Here is a 19,080-nt window from a genome sequence, read left to right on the forward strand (position 1 = left end):
CCCTGAGCCACACTTCCTTTATGGGAAAAACACAGATTGGGAAGACCTTAGTAGGCATGGTCACAAAAGATCCCAACAACCTTTACTGCCATTGCAAACATCCACAGTGTTGTCTTCTGAGAATCTCTCCCATCCTCAGCAAAACTGACCTCAACTGACAAAGCTGCACAGAGACTATACAGCTGTGCCCTCACTGGTGCCAGAACCACAACATGCCACATAGCAAGGACCCTCCCACCTTCCTAGATAGAAAGATCTTTTCACAGGAAAACTAGCTCATAAATTCTGTAGGAGATAACTGTTTCACTAAATGCACAGATACCAACATAAGGCAAAAGAAATATGAAAAAACAGAAAAATATATGGCACCACCAAAAGAACACATTAATTATCCAATAGATGATTCCAAAGAAATTTAGATATTAAAAACTGTCTGACAAAGAGTTTAAAATAATTATTTTAAGGATGCTCGCCATCTTTTAAGAAAATACAGAGAAACAATTCAGTGATATCAGGAAAACGACAAATGACCAGAAGACTTAAAAGAGAGATGGAAAAAAATAGAAACTCTGAAGCTAAAAATAACAATAAATAAAATGAAAAAAGCTATAGAGAATATCAACAGCAGAACTGATCAAGCATAAGAATCTGTGAACTCAAGAAAAGTTATGTGAAATTATACAATCAGAGGACAAAAAAGAAAAAAGTAAAAGAATGGAGAAAGCTGATAGGATTACTGGGGCAGTATTAAAAGAACAAATATTCAAATGGTAGAATTTCATGAAGGAGAAGAGAGATACAAAATAGGCAGAAAGCTTATTTACAGAAATAATAGAAAATTTTCCAACTTTGGGGACATATATAAAGATCCAGGTACAACACATGAAGGTAAAATTTCTCTAATCAGATTCAGTTCAACCAAACCTACACCAAGACATGAACAAACTACCATAATTCAAAGACAAAGAGAGTCTCTTGAAAGCAGCACTAAAAAGAAGCAGATCACATATAAGAGAGTTCCAGCAAGGCTAGCAGCATACATCTCAGCAGAAACATCACAGGCCAGGAGAGAATGAGATGATATACTCAGTGCAGAATGAAAACAAAACAAAAAAGAACAACCCCCCCCCCCCAAAAAAAAACAAACACTGCCAAATAAGGATACCTGACCTGGTGAAGCTGTTCTTTAGAAATGGAGGAGATGTAAAGACTTTCCCAGGCAAACAAAAGCTGAAGGAGCTCATCACCACCAAATTTGTCTCACACACACACACAAAAAAAAAAAATGCTAAAGAGAGTCTAAAGAGAATTTTTTAAAGCTAAAAGACAGGACACTAATTAATAATATAAAAATATATGAAAGTAGAAAACTCACTGGTAAAAGGACACAGTCAAATTCAGAATATACCAGCACTACAATGGTAATTATATGTCACTGCAATGGTGATGTGTAAATCACTTGTATCTCTGTATAAAGATTAAAACACAAAACTGACCAGACATAGTGGCTCATGCCTGTTATCCTAGAACTTTGGGAGGCCAAGGCAGGGGATTCCTTGAGACCAGGAATTTGATACCAGCCTGGGCAACATAGCAAGATCTTGTCTCTACAAATATAAAAGAAATTAGCCAGGTGTGGTAATGCATGCCTGCTGTCCTAGCTACTTGGGAGGCTGAGGTGGGAGGATCATTTGAGCCCAGGAGTTTGAGGCTGCAGTAAGCCTAATCATGCCACTTCACTCCAGGCTGGGCCACAGAACAAGACCCCATATCTAAAATAAAATTAGAAATAGAAATAAAATTAATAAAAGAGACAACTTTTAAAATAATAATAGCAACAATAAATTTTAAGGGGTACAAAATATAAAAAGCTGTAAACTGTGGCATCAAAAACATAAAATGTTGGGGAGGGAGTAAAAGCTTGGAGTGTTTTTAAGTGATCAAAGTTAAGTTATCAGCTTAAAATAGCTTATTATAAATATAAGATGTTTTATGTAAGTCTCCTGGTAACACAAAGAAAAAAACTATAGCAGATAAATAAAAGATAAAAGGAAGAAATCAAAGCATACCACTAGAGAAAATATTCTAATCACACACACAAAAAAAGATAGCAAGAGTGAGTGGACAAAAAAAAAAATCTACAAAAAAACAAGAAACCAATTAATAGAATGGCAATAGTAAATCCTTACATATCAATAATTACCTTTAATGCAAATGGATTATATTCTCCAATTGAAAGATCTAGAGTGACTAAATTAAATTTTTAAAAAATACAAGACTTAACTACATGCTGCCTACAAGAAATTCACTTCACTTTTAAGGAAATACATAGGTTAAAAGGCAAAGGATGCAAAAAGATATTTCCTGCAAATGGTAACCAAAAGAGAACAGGGGTATATATGCTTATATAAAATGGTCTTTAAGTCAAACCCTATATGATTAAACGAAGGAGGATAGTATATAATGATAAAGAGATCATTTCATCAAGAAAATATCACAATTGTCAATGTGTATGCACTTGATATGAGAGCAACCAAATATGGAGAACAAATATTAATAGATCTCAAAAAAGAAATAGACTTCAATATAACAATAGTAGGAGAGTTCAATACCCTACTTTCAACAATGAACACATTACAGATAGAAAAATCAATGAGGAAACATTGAACTTGGATTACACTTTAGACCAATGGACTTAACAGACATAAACAGAATATTCCATCCAACCACAGTGAAATACACATTCTTCTCAAGTACATATAGAACACTCTCTGGGATAGATAATATGTCAGGCCACAAAACAAGTCTTAACAAATTTAAGAAAATTTAAATCACATCAAGTATCTTTTCTGATCGCAATGCTAGGAAACTAGAAATCAATAATAAGAAGCACTTTGGAAAATTCACAAATGTGTGGAAATTAAACAACATGCTCCTTAAAAACCAATGAGTCAAAGAAGAAATTAAAATGAAAATTAAAAAATATCTTGAGACACATGAAAATGAAAATGCAATACACCAAAACTTATGAGATGCAGCAAAAGCCATTCAAAAAGGGAAGTTTATAGGAATAAGTGCCAGAAAGAAAGAAAGAAAGAAAGAAAGAAAGAAAGAAAGAAAGAAAGAAAAGAAAGAAAGAAAGAAAGAAAATCCCAAATAACCTAATGTTACACCTTAAGGAACTAGAAAAAAAAGAAAATAAGCCCAAAGTTAGTAGAAGAATGGAAATAATAGGAGGAGAAATAAATGAAATAGACACTAGAGAAACAATAGAAAATATCAATACAACTGAAAGTTGATCTTTGAAAAGATAAACAAAATCAACAAACCTTTAGCTAGACAAAGCAAAAACAGAGAAGACCCAAATAAATAAAATTAGACACGGAAAAAAAGGCATTACAACTGATACCACAGAAATACAGCAGATCATAAAACACTACTATAAACAACTTATAAACCAAAAACATTGGATAACCTAGAAGAAATGGATAAATTACTGGACACATACAGCCTACCAAGACAGAGTCATGAAGAAATAGAAAACTTAGACAGATCAATAAAAAAAAAAGTCCCCCATCAAAGGAAAGCTCAAATCCTAACTGAATTCTACCAAATATTTTTTTAAAAGAACTAATAGTAATTCTTCTCAAACTTGCAAAAAATTGAAGAGGAGAGATTATTTTCAAATTCATTTTAGTGACCATTATCACACTGACACCAGAGCCAGATGAGAACACTCTAAGAAAATATAATTACAGGCTAATATCCTTGGGCACATAGATACAAATATCCACAATAAAATACTAACAAACAGAATTCAACAGCACACTAAGAAGATAATTCACCATTATCGAGTGGGATTTAGCCCTGGGATGCAAGAATGGTTCAATATTAGCAAATCAATAAATATAATATACCATAGTAACAGAATGAAAGACAAAAACCATGTGATCACCTCAACAGATGCAGAAAAGCTATTCCACAAAATTCAACATCCTTTCATGATACAGTACTGAAAGTCCTAGCCAGAGCAATTAGGCAAGAAAGAGTAATGAAGGCATTCAGATTGGAAAGGAACAAGTTAAACGGTCTCTGTTTATAGTTATATACCATCATATGACATGATGATGTATATAGAAAACCCTACAGACTTCACTAAAAACAACTGTTAAAAGTAGTAAACAAATTCAGTAAAGTTTCAGGATACAAAATCAAATCACAAATATCATATTGTTTCTATGCACTAAAAACATACTATCCAAAACAGAAATTAATAAAACAACCATATTTACAATAGCCACAAAAAAGTAAAATACTGAGAAAAAATGTAACCAAGTCAGTGAAAAATCTGTATGCTGTAAACTATAAAACACTGGTGAAAGAAATTAAAGACACAAATAATTGAAAATATATACTGTGTTCACAGATTAGAAGAATTAATGTTATTAAGAAATTACCCAAAATTATCTACATATTCAATGCAATCCCTATCAAAAGTCCAATGACATTATTCACATAAATATAAAAAACAATCCTAAAGTATATATGGAACCACAAAAGACCCCCAACATCCAAATCAAACTTGAGCAAAAACAACAATGCCGGACGCATCAAACTATTTGATTTAAAATCTGCAACAAAAACATAGTAATCAAAACAGCATGACACTGGCATGAAAATAGACACTTAGACCAATGGCACAGAATAGCAAAACCAGAAATAAACCAAAGCAGCTACAGGCAATTGATTTTTGACAAAGATGCCAAGAATACACAGTTGAGAAAGGACAATATCTTCAATAAATGGTGCTCGGAAAACTCATTAACCACATGTAGAAGAATGAAATTAGACTTTTATCTCACATTATGTATAACAATCAACTCAAAATGGATTAAAAACTTAAAAGTAAGGCCTGAAACAGTAAAACTTCTAAAAGAAAACTGAAGAAAAAGTTCCAAGACATTTGTCTGGCCAATAATTTTTTGGATATGACCTTGAAAGCACAAGCAACAAAAGCACAAATAGACAGATGGGATTACATCAAACTAAAGAGCTTCTGCAAAGCAAAAGAAATAATCAATAGAGTGAAGAGACAACTTGCAAAATGGCAGAATATATTTTCACACCATGCATCTGACAAGGGGTTAATATCCAAAATAAATAAGAGACAGAAACACTCCAAAAGTAAGAAAACAAATTGATTTAAATAAAATGGGTAAAGGATCTGAGTAGACATTTTTCCAAAGAAGACATAAAATAGTCAACAATGTCATGAAAAAATGTTCAGCGTCACTAATCATCAGTGAAATACAAATTAAAACTTCAATTAGGTATCACCTTACACCTGTTAGAATGTCTATTATCAAAAAGACAAAAGATAACAAGTGTTGGTGAGGATGTGGAGAAAGGGGGACCCTGGTACACTGTTGGTAGGAATGTAAATTGGTACAGCCCTTTGAAAAACAGTATGAAGTTTCCTCAAGAAAACTAAAACTAGAACTACCATCCAGCAATCCCCTTCTGGGCATATATCCAAAGGATGTGAAATCAGTATGTTGAAGAGATACCAGCACTCTGATGTTCAATGCAGTATTATTCACAATAGCCAAGACATGGAATCAACTTAAGTGTCCATTCATGGATAAATGGATAAAGAAAATGTGGTATATACATACACAATGGAATACTGTTTAGTGCTACCAAAGAAAAAAAGAAGGAAATCTTGTCATCTGCAACAACATGGATGAACCTGGAGAACATTATGTTGAGTCAAATAAGTGCAGAAAGACAAATAGGCATGTATCACATGACAAAAGTTTCAGTCAATGATGAACCAGATATATGATGGTGGTGCCATAAGATTATAATACCTTATTTTTACTGTACCTTTTCTACATTCAGATACACAAATACTTACCATTGTGTTTCAATTGCCTACAGTATTCAGTACAGTAGCATGCTGTACAGGTTTGTAGCGTAGGAGCAATAGGCTGTCTCATATAGTAAGCAGTACCATTTTGGTTTGCGGAAGCACACTCTATGGTGTATTGTACAACAAAATCGCCTAACAGCACATTTCTCAGAATGCATGCACAGTGTTAAGTGACACACCACATGTGCCACATGACCTCACTTATATGTGAAATCTAAAAAAGTACAACTTAGAGAAGAAAATGGTGGCTACCATATTCTTGGGGGAGGGAGGATTGATGAGATGTTAGTCAAAGGATGCAAAACTTTATAGCTATAGTTAATAACAAAATATTGTATATTTGAACATTGTTAAGACAGTGAATTTAAGTTCTTCTCACCACCAAAAAACAGTAAGTTGGTGAGGTAATACATTTGTTATATTTAGCCAATCCATAATATATACATACATCAAAACATCATGTTGTACATCATAAATATATGTGATTTTTACTTGTCAGGTTGAAAATAAATTTAAAAATAAAGATTAAAACCCTGAGAAAAATTATGTAGTAAAAATAGTCAACTATAAAAAATTATATAACAATAGTTGAGAAGAAATTTACCTTATAGTTAAAAATCAAAATATATCATTCATAGGTAAGAATAAAATAATAGTGTAAATGTATTCCATTACATAAAAGTAAAAACTGTAATCAGTAAAAATTAAGTTGTACAGGAGAGAAATTAAGTAAAAACATTGATTTCATTTCTCTTCACTAATAATACAATGAACACTATTTAAAAAAGAATAATAAGCATATATAATCAGCTAATGCGTACATATATTTACTGAAACAAAATATATACTGTGAAAATGATCACAAAAAATAAATAAAACAAAGAATATACAATATAACAAAAGAAGTAAAATAACATAATAATGAAAAATATAACTAAAGATAGCACTAGAGAATTCAAACTAAACCCATCTGTGAAATCAAACAAAATATTTTAATAGGGTAGTGGTTTTCTAAATTAAGTTGCATCCATGCAATAAAATATATAAAGAATATATGTAGCCATTGGAAAGAATGAGGCAGCTCTCTATATCCTGATGAGAATAGTCTTCAAGTAAAAATTATGAAGACTAGTGAGTCTGCTCAATTTTTTTTTTAAATCACACATACACAGAGAGAATATCTGTGCAAAGATATAGAGGAAATAATTGAATTTTGATTTCCTTTGAAGATAAAATTTGGAAAAGAGTTGGGAGAGCTACTTTTCCCAGAGTATGTTTTTATATATTTTAAATTTTGTGCATGCATATATTTTATCTATTCAAATATAAATAACATTGTTTTAAATGAGTAAGTACGTCTTTCTATCTTAACACACACTTCACTTCTTTCAGAGAATTTAGGGGAAAAAAACGCATTTGTTTTTATCTTCGTTGTTCATCAGGCTTGTGAGGGTGTAAGGTTTGTGTGAACTGGGACCAAGTGTGTTCCCCATTGCACAGAACCTGGTCTGCAAATAGACCCTGGGTATGCACACTCTGAAAGAATGGATAGCTAAGTGAATTAAAAAGTACATGATTGAATCCACCAAGAGATAAAGAGTCAAGTGAGTTTTAAAAAGTTATTTATGCTAGTAAACAACCCAAGTTAAAATTAAAATGAAATATTTTGCCTAATTTCAAAACACTTTATAATTATAGCGTCCAACACTGTGGAGTATGAATACAGGCACTTGCAAATATTGCCATGTTAGAAAAAGTGAGAAATATTCAGAGAAAAATTCATAAAATGGAAAAATTGAATTTAACATAAAGTTCTAAACAAAAAAGGATTGGCTAAAAGAATCAAGTATAACCTACAATGAAATACTATGCTGCAAAAAAAACCTATTGTACAATAATATATGAAACAAAAAGTTCACATATTAATAACCAAACTATGTGTACTCCCGAACACAATTTTCAAAAGAAAAAAGCATCCACATGCAGACCCGCATACATTGAAAAAATAGTGCAAGTATATAAGGCAAGAATTTCAAAGTGGTTATATCTTTATGCTATGGCTATTTGTACATTTAGATATTTTCCTAATGTGCTATGGCTATTTGTACATTTACATATTTTCCTAATTTCCTACAGTGGATTTATACAACTTTTTAAATTACAAAATTTGTAACAGAAAGATTATATCTATGCATGGCCTAACATCTAATAAGGTGAAAAGCTTGCTTCTAAACTGGCCAAAAAAAAAAAAGTAATAAAATATAGTTTCTATTATGAGAACTGGCCATATAAAATAATGTTTTAAAGCATTTCTTTTCCATTTGGGGTGAGCAAAAAAGAACATTTCAGACTTGAAATGTGTTGGCATCTTGGTTAAATCTAAAGATCATGAGTTTGACTCATATCGTTCTGGATTCAAATAAAGCTATGCTTCCCACCACAGCCCAGTCTGTCCTCCCTCTCTGTACCAGGTTGTCTTTATGCAGATGAACAGTAATGCTACAAAGCTATCTGCAAGGATAAATTCCCTTTAAGTTCTCCAAGTTTCAGTTTCCATATCCGAAGTGGTGATATTGGTGCCAACTCCAAAAGAATTTACCAAAAATAATGCTTACAGAAATGCTCAGAACACATTCATCCTAGTGAATGTATATATACCATACATGTACAAATTATAATTAACATAAACTGTCTATATGTAAATATAGACACAGATTGTGTGCCCATAAAAATCGAGACTTATCATTGCATACTAACAAATGGAAGCTACATTTTTACAAAGAGAGGATTAGATATGTTTGCAAGTGGAACTGAAAAGGCCAGTATATTTTCTATTTTACACAGACAATTTTAAGAATAAACAGAAGGGGTTTACAAAATTTGATTTGTTAATATCATATAACTTATTTTTGGTTCAAAACTAGGTTTATTCTTTTAGGATGGGCAGAAATATGCAAGAAAGAAAGAAAGAAACAAAGCCAAGATTTAAGGAAAGATTCTGAAATAAAATATGCACACACAGACTTGAAACAATCTGGTCCTAGGGTAACAAAGTAACAGGTTTTTCTCCACACGTTTCCCCAACCCCCCAGACAGGCACTGAATCCCAGTATGCAAACAAAAAGGACATATTGTAGAGGTGATTCATACAGCTGGGAAGACAAAAGGCTGTACCAGCCAAAGCCAACATTTAACAACGGCCTATAATGGAAAACTTGTTTCTCTCTTTTTGAGGAAAAGTGGCATGTTTGAATAAGTGGCATATTCTTTAAAGTTTCCAATTTTAAACATTAACTAATATACCTCAAAATAACCACCAACTTTCCCTTTTTTTTATAGAAACCCAGTTTTTCATAAATATCTGTCTGTGCTTTCATCTACATATGTGCTGCTATCTTCCCATAAACTCAATCACAGTGTAATTTCGTCTGTATGGGTAAATGTAGAAAGGCTCTCAGATGGCTTAGAAGAAATAGAACAAAATTAGTTTGGATTTTTTTCCAAGTGGATTGTCACAATCTGTGCATGTTATTTCCCTTATCGTTGCATTTAGGCAACATTCAGATTCCCTTTCCTCCTTTATTCATCTCCTATTTAAAATAAACAGGGGAGAAATTAAGTGGGTATAATCACCTCTAGATCCTTTATAAACATTATGCAATAGCCAAGAGACCACAATGCTTGAATGGCTGTTATTGGTTTAAATTTGGCATGTGACAATGAAGCAATGTATCTTCCGCTGTGTGCAGGAAAATCTCAATCAAAGTTCCAAGTACAGATAAGCAAGGGAGAAATTTTCTTGCTATGCTGTGTTTTAACATTCCAGAATCTGGTCTCTGTCAAGATCATTCTTCAAAGGAACCTCCATTTTAACACAGCTGCCAATAGGCTCCAAATATAGACATTAAACAGCTTGTTTATAGAAATGTGCTTAGTCTCATTTTTAAGGATGTTTATATTTGACAGGATAGTTATGTGTCATATTAAAACATTATTATTTGCTACTAAAAACAAATGTGAATTTCAAAAATCACAATAGAATTTATTTATTTCAAGTAGCTCCAAGGTAGTCTCCAAATGTGGAGGCTCTTTGAACTTTCTTTCATTGAAGATCATTCTAGTGAAAAGATGGCACCTAGGATCTAAGCATCATTTTCCCAACCAATGACAAAGTTGTCAGAAGTCTTTGAAATAATTACATTTAAAAGATGTTTCTAATTCTCTTAGATTTAATTAATTTCTCCCCATTGTGTGCCTCCTAAACCTTTCATTCACATTTTTATTGTGAATGTTTTCTAAAATAAATGCCAATTACCCATTTACACTCTATTTTCTCTCTTACTAGCACTCCCCATGGGGCAATGGAGCAGAGGTCTTGCCTCCCTCTCATCTATACCCACATTTCAAACACAGTGCCAGCTAGTCATGGTGGCACATGATTATTGTGCAAGCTATTAGGAATCTGAAGTGGGAGGATCACTTGAGGCCAGGAGTTCCAAACCAGACTGGGCAACATAGCCAGACTCAGTCTCTAAAATAAAGCAAAAAACAAACAAACAAAAAAAATAGTGCTGGAACAGTCGTGGAATTCAATAAATTATCTATCTATTGTATAGTAATGTGGCTTAGAGTCCACAGTCATAACTCACGTGGAAAATCTTTCTTATCATACTGACTTTATGTTTTAATTTTCTAAAAAATTTTATTGGTATATGATAGTTGTACATGTTTTGGGGGTACATGTGATATTTTGGTACATGTATATAATGTGTTATGATCGAATCAGAGTAATTGGAATATCCATTGCCTCAAACATTTATCTTTTCTTTGTTTGGGGAACAATATAATTCTTCTCTTCTAGTTATCTCAAACTATAAAATAAATTATTAACTATAATTTCTCTGCTGTACTATCAAATACTGTTCCTTTTATCTAACTGTACTTTTGTACTGACTTTAATTCCATCAGGAACCTCCATTTCTGTTAGGAAGTGGATGAATAATAACACCACCATTTCTGATTCAATATAACCTAGTCACTTCCAGGTTAATACAATTTCCTTGGGGAAAATGCTCAGCTTTTCAGGTTTCTCCACACACTCCCTGCTCTTTCATCTTTCAGCAGATGGTATCTGAGTTTAGAATAGACTTGCATAATGGCTGAGCATTGGAAGAGGTAGGTGAAATAAACAGGGCAAATAGGCAATAATGCTCCCATGAGATTATCCAGCACCCAGACCCCTTAGCACGTTTTTCTAGTCTGCATGTTCAAAGCTTACTCAACACTACACCATGCATGCTGTAGCAGATAACAAAGGAAAATAAGAATAGTAGAGAGCATGAAATTCTCTCTGAAGATACAACCTGGAAGTTGTATACATTATTTCTGTTTATATTCAATGGACTGGAACTTAGTTTCACAGATCATACTGATAGCAGAGTTAGAGTATTTACGTTAATAACTACTATATAAGGAAGAAAGAAATATTTCCTATAAAATGGGTGAAAATAACATCTAACAATCATTGTTTAGGCAGGAAGCATTAATGCATCTTGGAGAATTAGGTAAAGCATTTTAGAGCATGTCTTCCATAAAATGAACTAAATGGGCTATATTCAATAGATTTATTGAACATATTTATTGACTCTCAGCCATGCAAATAATGAGAAGCTAGGTAATGGGAAGCAAAATAGTACCTTTCCTAATGGCAGTTACTAACTCCTAATTTTACTGTAATTTTATTGCTTGACCAAAATGGAAATAAAATAGTAAAACCTGGAGTATTTTGAGACACTTTTTAATGAGTTCAGAGTCCTGTGATACAATTGAAATAAAAATGCTGCTTAGTATATGGTATACTTTTAAATGAACAGGGTAATACTATGGAAAATTGCAAACCACTATTGAGAGGAAACTTTGTTTGACTTGAATCATTTATCTTTTGGCTGAAAACGACTAACAAGAGACTTCAGGTACGATACAGGGGCTTAACCTTATCCAAGACCCTGAGCCCATTCATCTTCCCACTCTGCCTTTTTGTGTTGAATTTTTGTCTTTATACTATTGCCTAATAGTCTCAGGTTGGGTTTCATGGGTCCCACATAGAATAATCCCATTCAAAGTCAGGAATGAGTATGGTGGAAAAAGGGATCTTTTAGTCAATTGTTTCTTTTTACCATTAAAGGAAAAACGTACACAGAGCATTTTAGAAGACCTAACATTTTACTTTCTTGACCAAAACTGCAGGAAAACTTAGGAAAATAAGCATCTTGAAAAGCAGATATTCCCATAACTAACTTAAACTGATAATGACTAAACTGACCCTTTAGAGTGGGTACCTTGGCACTCCAATTAAATCAAGGTTTGTGTATTAAGTAGAGGGAGAATGTCTTTTGGGTAAGCAAATAATGGGTTCTGTCATAGCCATGTAACCATTTGAAGCATGGCCTTTACCTACCTTAATAATTCTTGTGCAACTTTAAGATTATCCCCAATCTTCTCTGCTTTCTCAGGCAATTCACTTCATCAGCGATTCTCTCTCTCTCCTTGATAAACAATATTCTCTATTTACTGCCTTTTCACTATCAGAATTATAAACATGATCTAGTCTCTCCCATAACAAAAATAAATAAATCTCATCTCATGCCAATAATAGATTCTAGCAACTTTTCTCTTTTCCTCCACGACCAAGTGTTTCTAAGTGTAATTCTCACTCATTTCATTTACTTCCCTTTCACTTTCTAGTCCAAATTAGTCTGACCTTTTGCTCTCACAACTACAACAAATCTTTTATTGCTAAAGTCAACAGTGGCCAATGGTCTGCTTATTTCAAATGAAATACACAATTTTCTGTCCTTATAAAACCTGGGTACTATGTGACATTTGATTCTGTTTACCACTCTTGCTAAAGTTCTGGGGGTTTTTTGACTTCTGAGCACTTACTCCTTATTAAGTTTACTCATCCTACTTTTCTGGCCACATCTTGGTCATTTTAATGATTTATGTCTTCTATTTGTATATCTCCTACATTGATGCAAGACACCAATATGAAAAAAATTCTCCACATTAAGGAACACATAGAAATGTAAACTGCCTTTATACTATCTTGCTATGTTATAAATAGTACACAGCTAATTATGTTAGACCATTAAATTACCCCATCAATGGTTGTAAATTTTAAGTGAACAGGAGAGTCACCTAAAAACAAATTTCCAGAAATATAGAAAACCAAGCTGCTAAAGAGACACCCTACTCCACTACATAGATAAACATGAAAAGAAATATAATGTAAAAAGTTGTTAAATATGAAGTCAAGCACCAAAATAAAGGAAAGGAAATCTTCAGGTGCCAGCCACAACTAGAAAACTCAAAACCAGACCAACAAACTCAAAGTGATTCAATAGTGGCTCATGAGTTCTTCAGTAATTCTTGAGGACAAAAATTCATTTTTTTATTCCATGAGAAATTACTTCTAATTGGGAGACATAAGGCTTCACAAGGGACATGGCATTTAATGATAAAGCATAGATAAAATTCATCTTTAAAATTTTTTTTTTTTTTTTTTTTAAAGACAGAGTCTCACTGTGTTGATCTCTCACTATGTCGAACTGGTCTGGAATTCTTGGCCTCAGGCAATCTTCCTGCCGTAGGCTCCCAAAGTGTTAGGATTACAAGTGTGAGCCACCACACCCCTCTAAGAGCTAAAATTTAACACCATTTTAAAGAAAGAGGATATGGTCTCTTATCTCTAGAAAGTGGAATGCTTAAACAAAGTCATTTGAATATGGCTCAGATCCTTGAAGTGCTGCCCTAGCCATTATAAAAAAAAAAAAAGAGAGAGACAAAAAAATCTGGCTGCTGACCTGGAAAACTATTTTTAAAAATCTTGCTATATATTTAGGGCAAAAGAAAAGAAAGACCACCATAAGAAATATGGTATCAAGGCATATTGACACTCAAGTATGGAGTTTAAATATGTATTATCAACATCATAATAGAAACACATGTTAGGAAATTAACATAACACTATTTGAGGATTATTGAAAACTCTAAATCTCTTACAAAAGCAAACATTTTCGCATCACGGTTTATATTGAACTTCTACAGACCTCTGCCAAGCTCACAAGAAAAAAATGAGAAACCTTAAATAAACCTCTTTGAAATCAGTATATTTAATATGATACAAGAAATTTATCTCTTCAACTCTTCATTCATTTGACAAATATTTATTGGATGTCCACTATAAACCAGAAAGTCCTCAAGGCACAGCATATACAAAGGTAACTAGAGAATGAAGGGATAAAGATATAAAAGAAGGAAAAGAAATCATAGTGAAAAAACAAGATAGGAGTAGGACAAGAGAGTAAGACCCATAAAAGTGCAAAGTTAACAACTTTACTCCTTGAAATTAAAAATTTAATGGACATGTGTTCATTTCAGGAGTACATTTACTAAAATTGGAACAATATAGAGAATGTTAGCTTGTCTCCTCTTCAAGGAGGGCATGCAAATATGTGAATCTTTCTATCTATTTTTTAACATCAATTCCTAAACCTGATAAAGATAGCACTAAAAAGAAATATACAGAATAATTTCACTTATGAGTAGTGATGAAATAATCCCCAAAAAGATATCATCAAACATAATTCAACAACAAAACAAAAACATTTTCATATAAACAATTTAGGAATGCTAAGATGGTCCACTATTAGATATTCTATTAAAATAATTTATTATGTTAATATAACTAAGGAGAAAACTCATAAGAATGTCTCCAGAGATGATGAAAGGATTTATAGACAAAATTCAAAGCCCATAGCTAACACCCAAGACTGTCTTTCTTCAGGACCTAGGAGCCATCCCTTTGAAATACAATCAACATTCAATCAACTGAGAGACCTATCTCCCAGTCTCTGTGTAGGGTAGAAGCCTAATTTCAGTGAGTGTCTACTTCCACGTCGTAAAACTACCTCCTCTGGGAAAGACAGGTAATTGGGTATGGCCAACTAGCAAACACAGATGGCCTACAATCCTCCCATTCCAACTATTACTAAACTCTCCATCCATACACTGTTTCAAGGGAGTTGAATTTGGACTGTGTTCTGGTCTCTCTACACTATTGCAACAGCCTTAAATAAAGTCTTCCTTACCTGTTTAACTTTGGTGCAAGTTTTGACTTGATATTTCCAGCAGAAATGCAAACACATATACTCCAAAAAAAAAAGGCATGCACTAGAATATTCACAGCGGAACTCTTCATAATAAACCTAAACTAGAAAATAGCCAACTCTCTGTCAACACTTGAATGAATACGTAAGTCATGGTATATTCACAAATACTATTCAGCAATAAGAAAAAATAGTCTACAACTACAGGCGAAAACATAGATCAGTTTTTACAAACATAACATCAAGAAAAGGAAGCTAGTCATACATGAGCACCTCCTGTGTGATTCAATTTATATAAATTACAAAAACAAGTGGGCCGTATCTATCCTTTTAGAAACCAGGCTAGTGGTTATCCTTGGTGGAGACAGTATCAGAAAGGGTTACTCAAGAGGTGCTGGTCATATTCTGTTTCTTGATCAAGGCGCTAGTTACATGGGTGTATTCAGATTGTGAAAATTCAGCACACTGTATAGCTGTGAAGAATGCACCTTTCCCCATGGATATTACTCTTAACGTTTTTAAAAGTCACCCAGGGATCTTGTTAAGCATGCAGATTTCAGTGCTACATTTCCAGAGCTTCTGATTTAGAAAATCTAGGATGGGACTAGGATAGGAGCATTTTAACAAGCAGGTGGTCTTGGCACACTTTGAAAAATACTGTTTTTGAGGGCTGTAAGGTAATGAAACTCTAATTACAGATTCTGTCAAAGAACCAAAGAGAAAGAAAAAAAAAAAAACATAGTAACATTTAAATGATTTAAATATGAAAAAGGGAAAAATATATTGAATAGAACTCTCTAATGCTAGCATTTCGAGTATATTTTTGTAAACAAAGAAGTACAGTTTACTAAACAAAGTGAAAAGCTCTTTCTACTGTGCCCTAAATACAAAAAAAAAAAAAAAAAGGTACATCATTTTTGCAATATTCTCCTGATCATTTGTGACTTTAGGAGTGATGGCATTGCTAGGGCAATGCAGCAACAAGCAAAGTAGCCTACACTTAGCACCTGAGTGGTGGCTGAGCTGAGTATGATATGGATCTGGCTTTCATATATGTTATCCCTCCGTCTCTAGGATTGACTTAGCCATTCTGGTAGCTCCTCTATCCTTGTACCCATTCCCTCTGATGTTGCAGTGAATAGGAATTTGACCGAGTACGCTGTGAATTGGGCATAGCAAACCTGTTCTGATGGTAGCTACACTAAGCTGCCAGCTTTTCAGAGCTTATCATCCTATTAATTTAAATCTGAGAGTCTCAGCAAGGAGCAAGGCAAATATAGCTTCACCTCTTCCAGATCTAGATGGGTGCATATCTGAGCCACACTGGGCCACTCAGGGAAAGAGATGACTAAACAAGATCTTGTTTTATTTATATGACTCTCTAAATAAGTAAATTATTGGAACAATTATAAATAGTCTAAAAATAACTGATAAATTATAGATGTCTGCTATGTATAAAACACCAAGAAAACAATTTTTTGCTGCAGGTAAGGATAAAATCTCTGTACTTGGCTATAGATTCATAAAGCTATTCTTATTCCAACTCTTTCCCTGACTTCTTTCCTCGAACATGCTCTTACACGATATCCCATATTTTCTCTTTAATAAATGTTGAATTCACTGATTCACTAGTTTACAGTTTTTCTGGTTTGTCTTTTGACCCATTTTAAAACTAATGGATTTGTGTTTGCCGCTTTTAAATCCTCAGAAATCTTCCCTGAATCATGTGATTTTTTTCGCCCCTTTTGCTGTCACTTAGGTTTTGAAAGAAGTAAATCAATACTGTGGCTTAAAAACGCCCTGGCACTATTGTCGGTAAATATATTGCATTCAGTTACTTTTGCTCACTAACTGTTGCTTGATATAATACCAGAGCATCCTCTGCTGCACCAGAAAAAAAAAAAAAAAAAAAAAAGATGCTATTTTGAGCTGTGAACCAAGGATTGATTTCTTTTAAGATATAATATATATTTTATGTATTGCATCTAACCTTATTTGTCAGGTTTCATGGAAACCTCCATTCTCATTTGTGTGCAGTTGAGGCAGCCTTCTGCAGAGGTGAGGAGTTGTCTTTGTCCAGTTTATATTCTGGTAATTTTCACCTATAGTCATTTAATCAATTATAATTCTTAATGCCACATGCACATGTTCCAAAAACAGCCCTTAGTGTCAGAAAGCCTAGGTTGGACTCTCTAACACATTTCAGCCTCTCTAAGTCTGTATTTCCTCACCTACCAAATGGAAATGTTAGCAATAAAGCCATTTACTTATATTTGCATGAGATAATGCATACAAAACTGTAAACTGAAAAGCAATATGCAAATGCCAATCAATCAGCAGAAGTTGAGCAAAGATTATGTCATGGGTGGCTTTCCTCCAGCTACTCCCATCGTCTGCCGCCCTCACAAGGTAGGACTTATCACAAAGGAATCAACTGGATTAGCCACATTCTCTGCACCTATATCCCAGAAGACAAGAGCTTCAGGAGAAAGCAGGCAATCCGGTTGCTATATAGCGCTGCTATAAATCCTTGATCCCCAGCCCCAGGGGGCTCCACGTGCCCTGGTTGTCCATGTCAACTTTCATTCCTTATTGGCATGAAGACCCTCTGAAGCCTCTTTGAGTCCCGACATCTCTACCTTAGCCTCTCTTCCCTCAGACAACTTGTCTCATGTCCTATTTTAAAAATACAAGGACTTGGGTGGGAAATCTCACAATCTCCCACTGCCTAACTTACCAATGCATCTCCATTCAGTGTTCCTCTGCTATGGCAAGAAAGGCTCTCCCTGTACTGCCTGCCTCTTACTTTCTACTACACCCCTCCTGTGAACAGTTAAACATGTTAAAATCACCCCGTATTAACAAAAAAAGAAAAGTTTTCCCTTGATACCACCTCCATCTCCAGCTAGAAATTTACCTTTCCCCTCCCCTTCACAGCCAAATTTCTCCACAGATTCAATGCCTAATGTCTCCACTTTTTAACAGCCTACTCATTCTTCAACCCACTGCAATCTGGCCTCTTCCCACTCCACCACCAACAGATCGCTTGTGTTTAAAACAAATGGAAACTTTTCAGTCCTTATCTTCCTTGATCTCGCAGTGGCTTTTGTTTCTGTTAATTTACCTCCCTTCTTTTTTAAAGATAATTTATTGGCATGGAATTCACAATGAATTTTAAATGAACAACTCAGGGACAATTAGAACATTTACAATGTTGTGCAACCACCACTTCTAGCTAGTTTCAAAACATTCCCATCACTCCAAAGCAAAATCCCTTACTCATTAAACAGTTTCTCCCCGTTTTCGCCTCCCCCGTCCAGGCCCTGGCAACCACCACTCTGCATTCTGTCCTATGGATTTATCTATTCTGGACATTTTATATAAATGTAATCATACAGCATGGAGCCTTTTGTGTCTGGCTTCTTTCACTTGGCATAATGTTTAAGAGGTTCATCCACCTTGTAGCGTGTATTGATACTTCATTCCTTATCATGGTTGAACAATATGATATTGCATGTATATATCACAATTTGTTTATACATTCATCTCCCTTCTTGAAATAAACTCTTCTTTTGTTTTATGGAACACTATCATTAAGTTTTCCTTTTACTTTTTGCAAGCTCAATACTTAACGTTTTGGAGGTTTGTCTGCATTGTAGAATATAACATGCTTTATTCCTTTTAATGGCTGAATAACATATTCCACTGTATGCATATACCAAAATATATGTATGCATCCCCCCAAAATTTCAAGAACTATATCTTTATCCTAAGTATTTCTTCTGAATTCCAGATCCATATATCCGATGGCTGTTTGATATTGTCACTTGTCAGTCACACATATACCTGTCATACACATATAGATGATCCCTGACTTATGATGGTCCTACTTACTATTTTTCAACTTTACACTAGTTTGAAAGTGATACACATTCAGTAAAATTTCTCCTTCTAATTTTCATCTTTTCCCAGGCTACCTAC

General features: G+C 33.9%; 1 non-coding gene across 1 annotated transcript; it reads left to right on the forward strand.

The window, feature by feature from the left end:
- The first annotated feature begins 14,358 nt into the window (after positions 1-14,358).
- LOC123640884 lies at positions 14,359-14,465 on the forward strand. Its single transcript, XR_006736121.1, has one exon. It is a non-coding gene; the product is annotated as a U6 spliceosomal RNA (small nuclear RNA).
- Positions 14,466-19,080: the final 4,615 nt, after the last annotated feature.

This window comes from Lemur catta, chromosome 6, assembly GCF_020740605.2.
Source record: "Lemur catta isolate mLemCat1 chromosome 6, mLemCat1.pri, whole genome shotgun sequence".
Lineage (NCBI taxonomy): Eukaryota > Metazoa > Chordata > Mammalia > Primates > Lemuridae > Lemur > Lemur catta.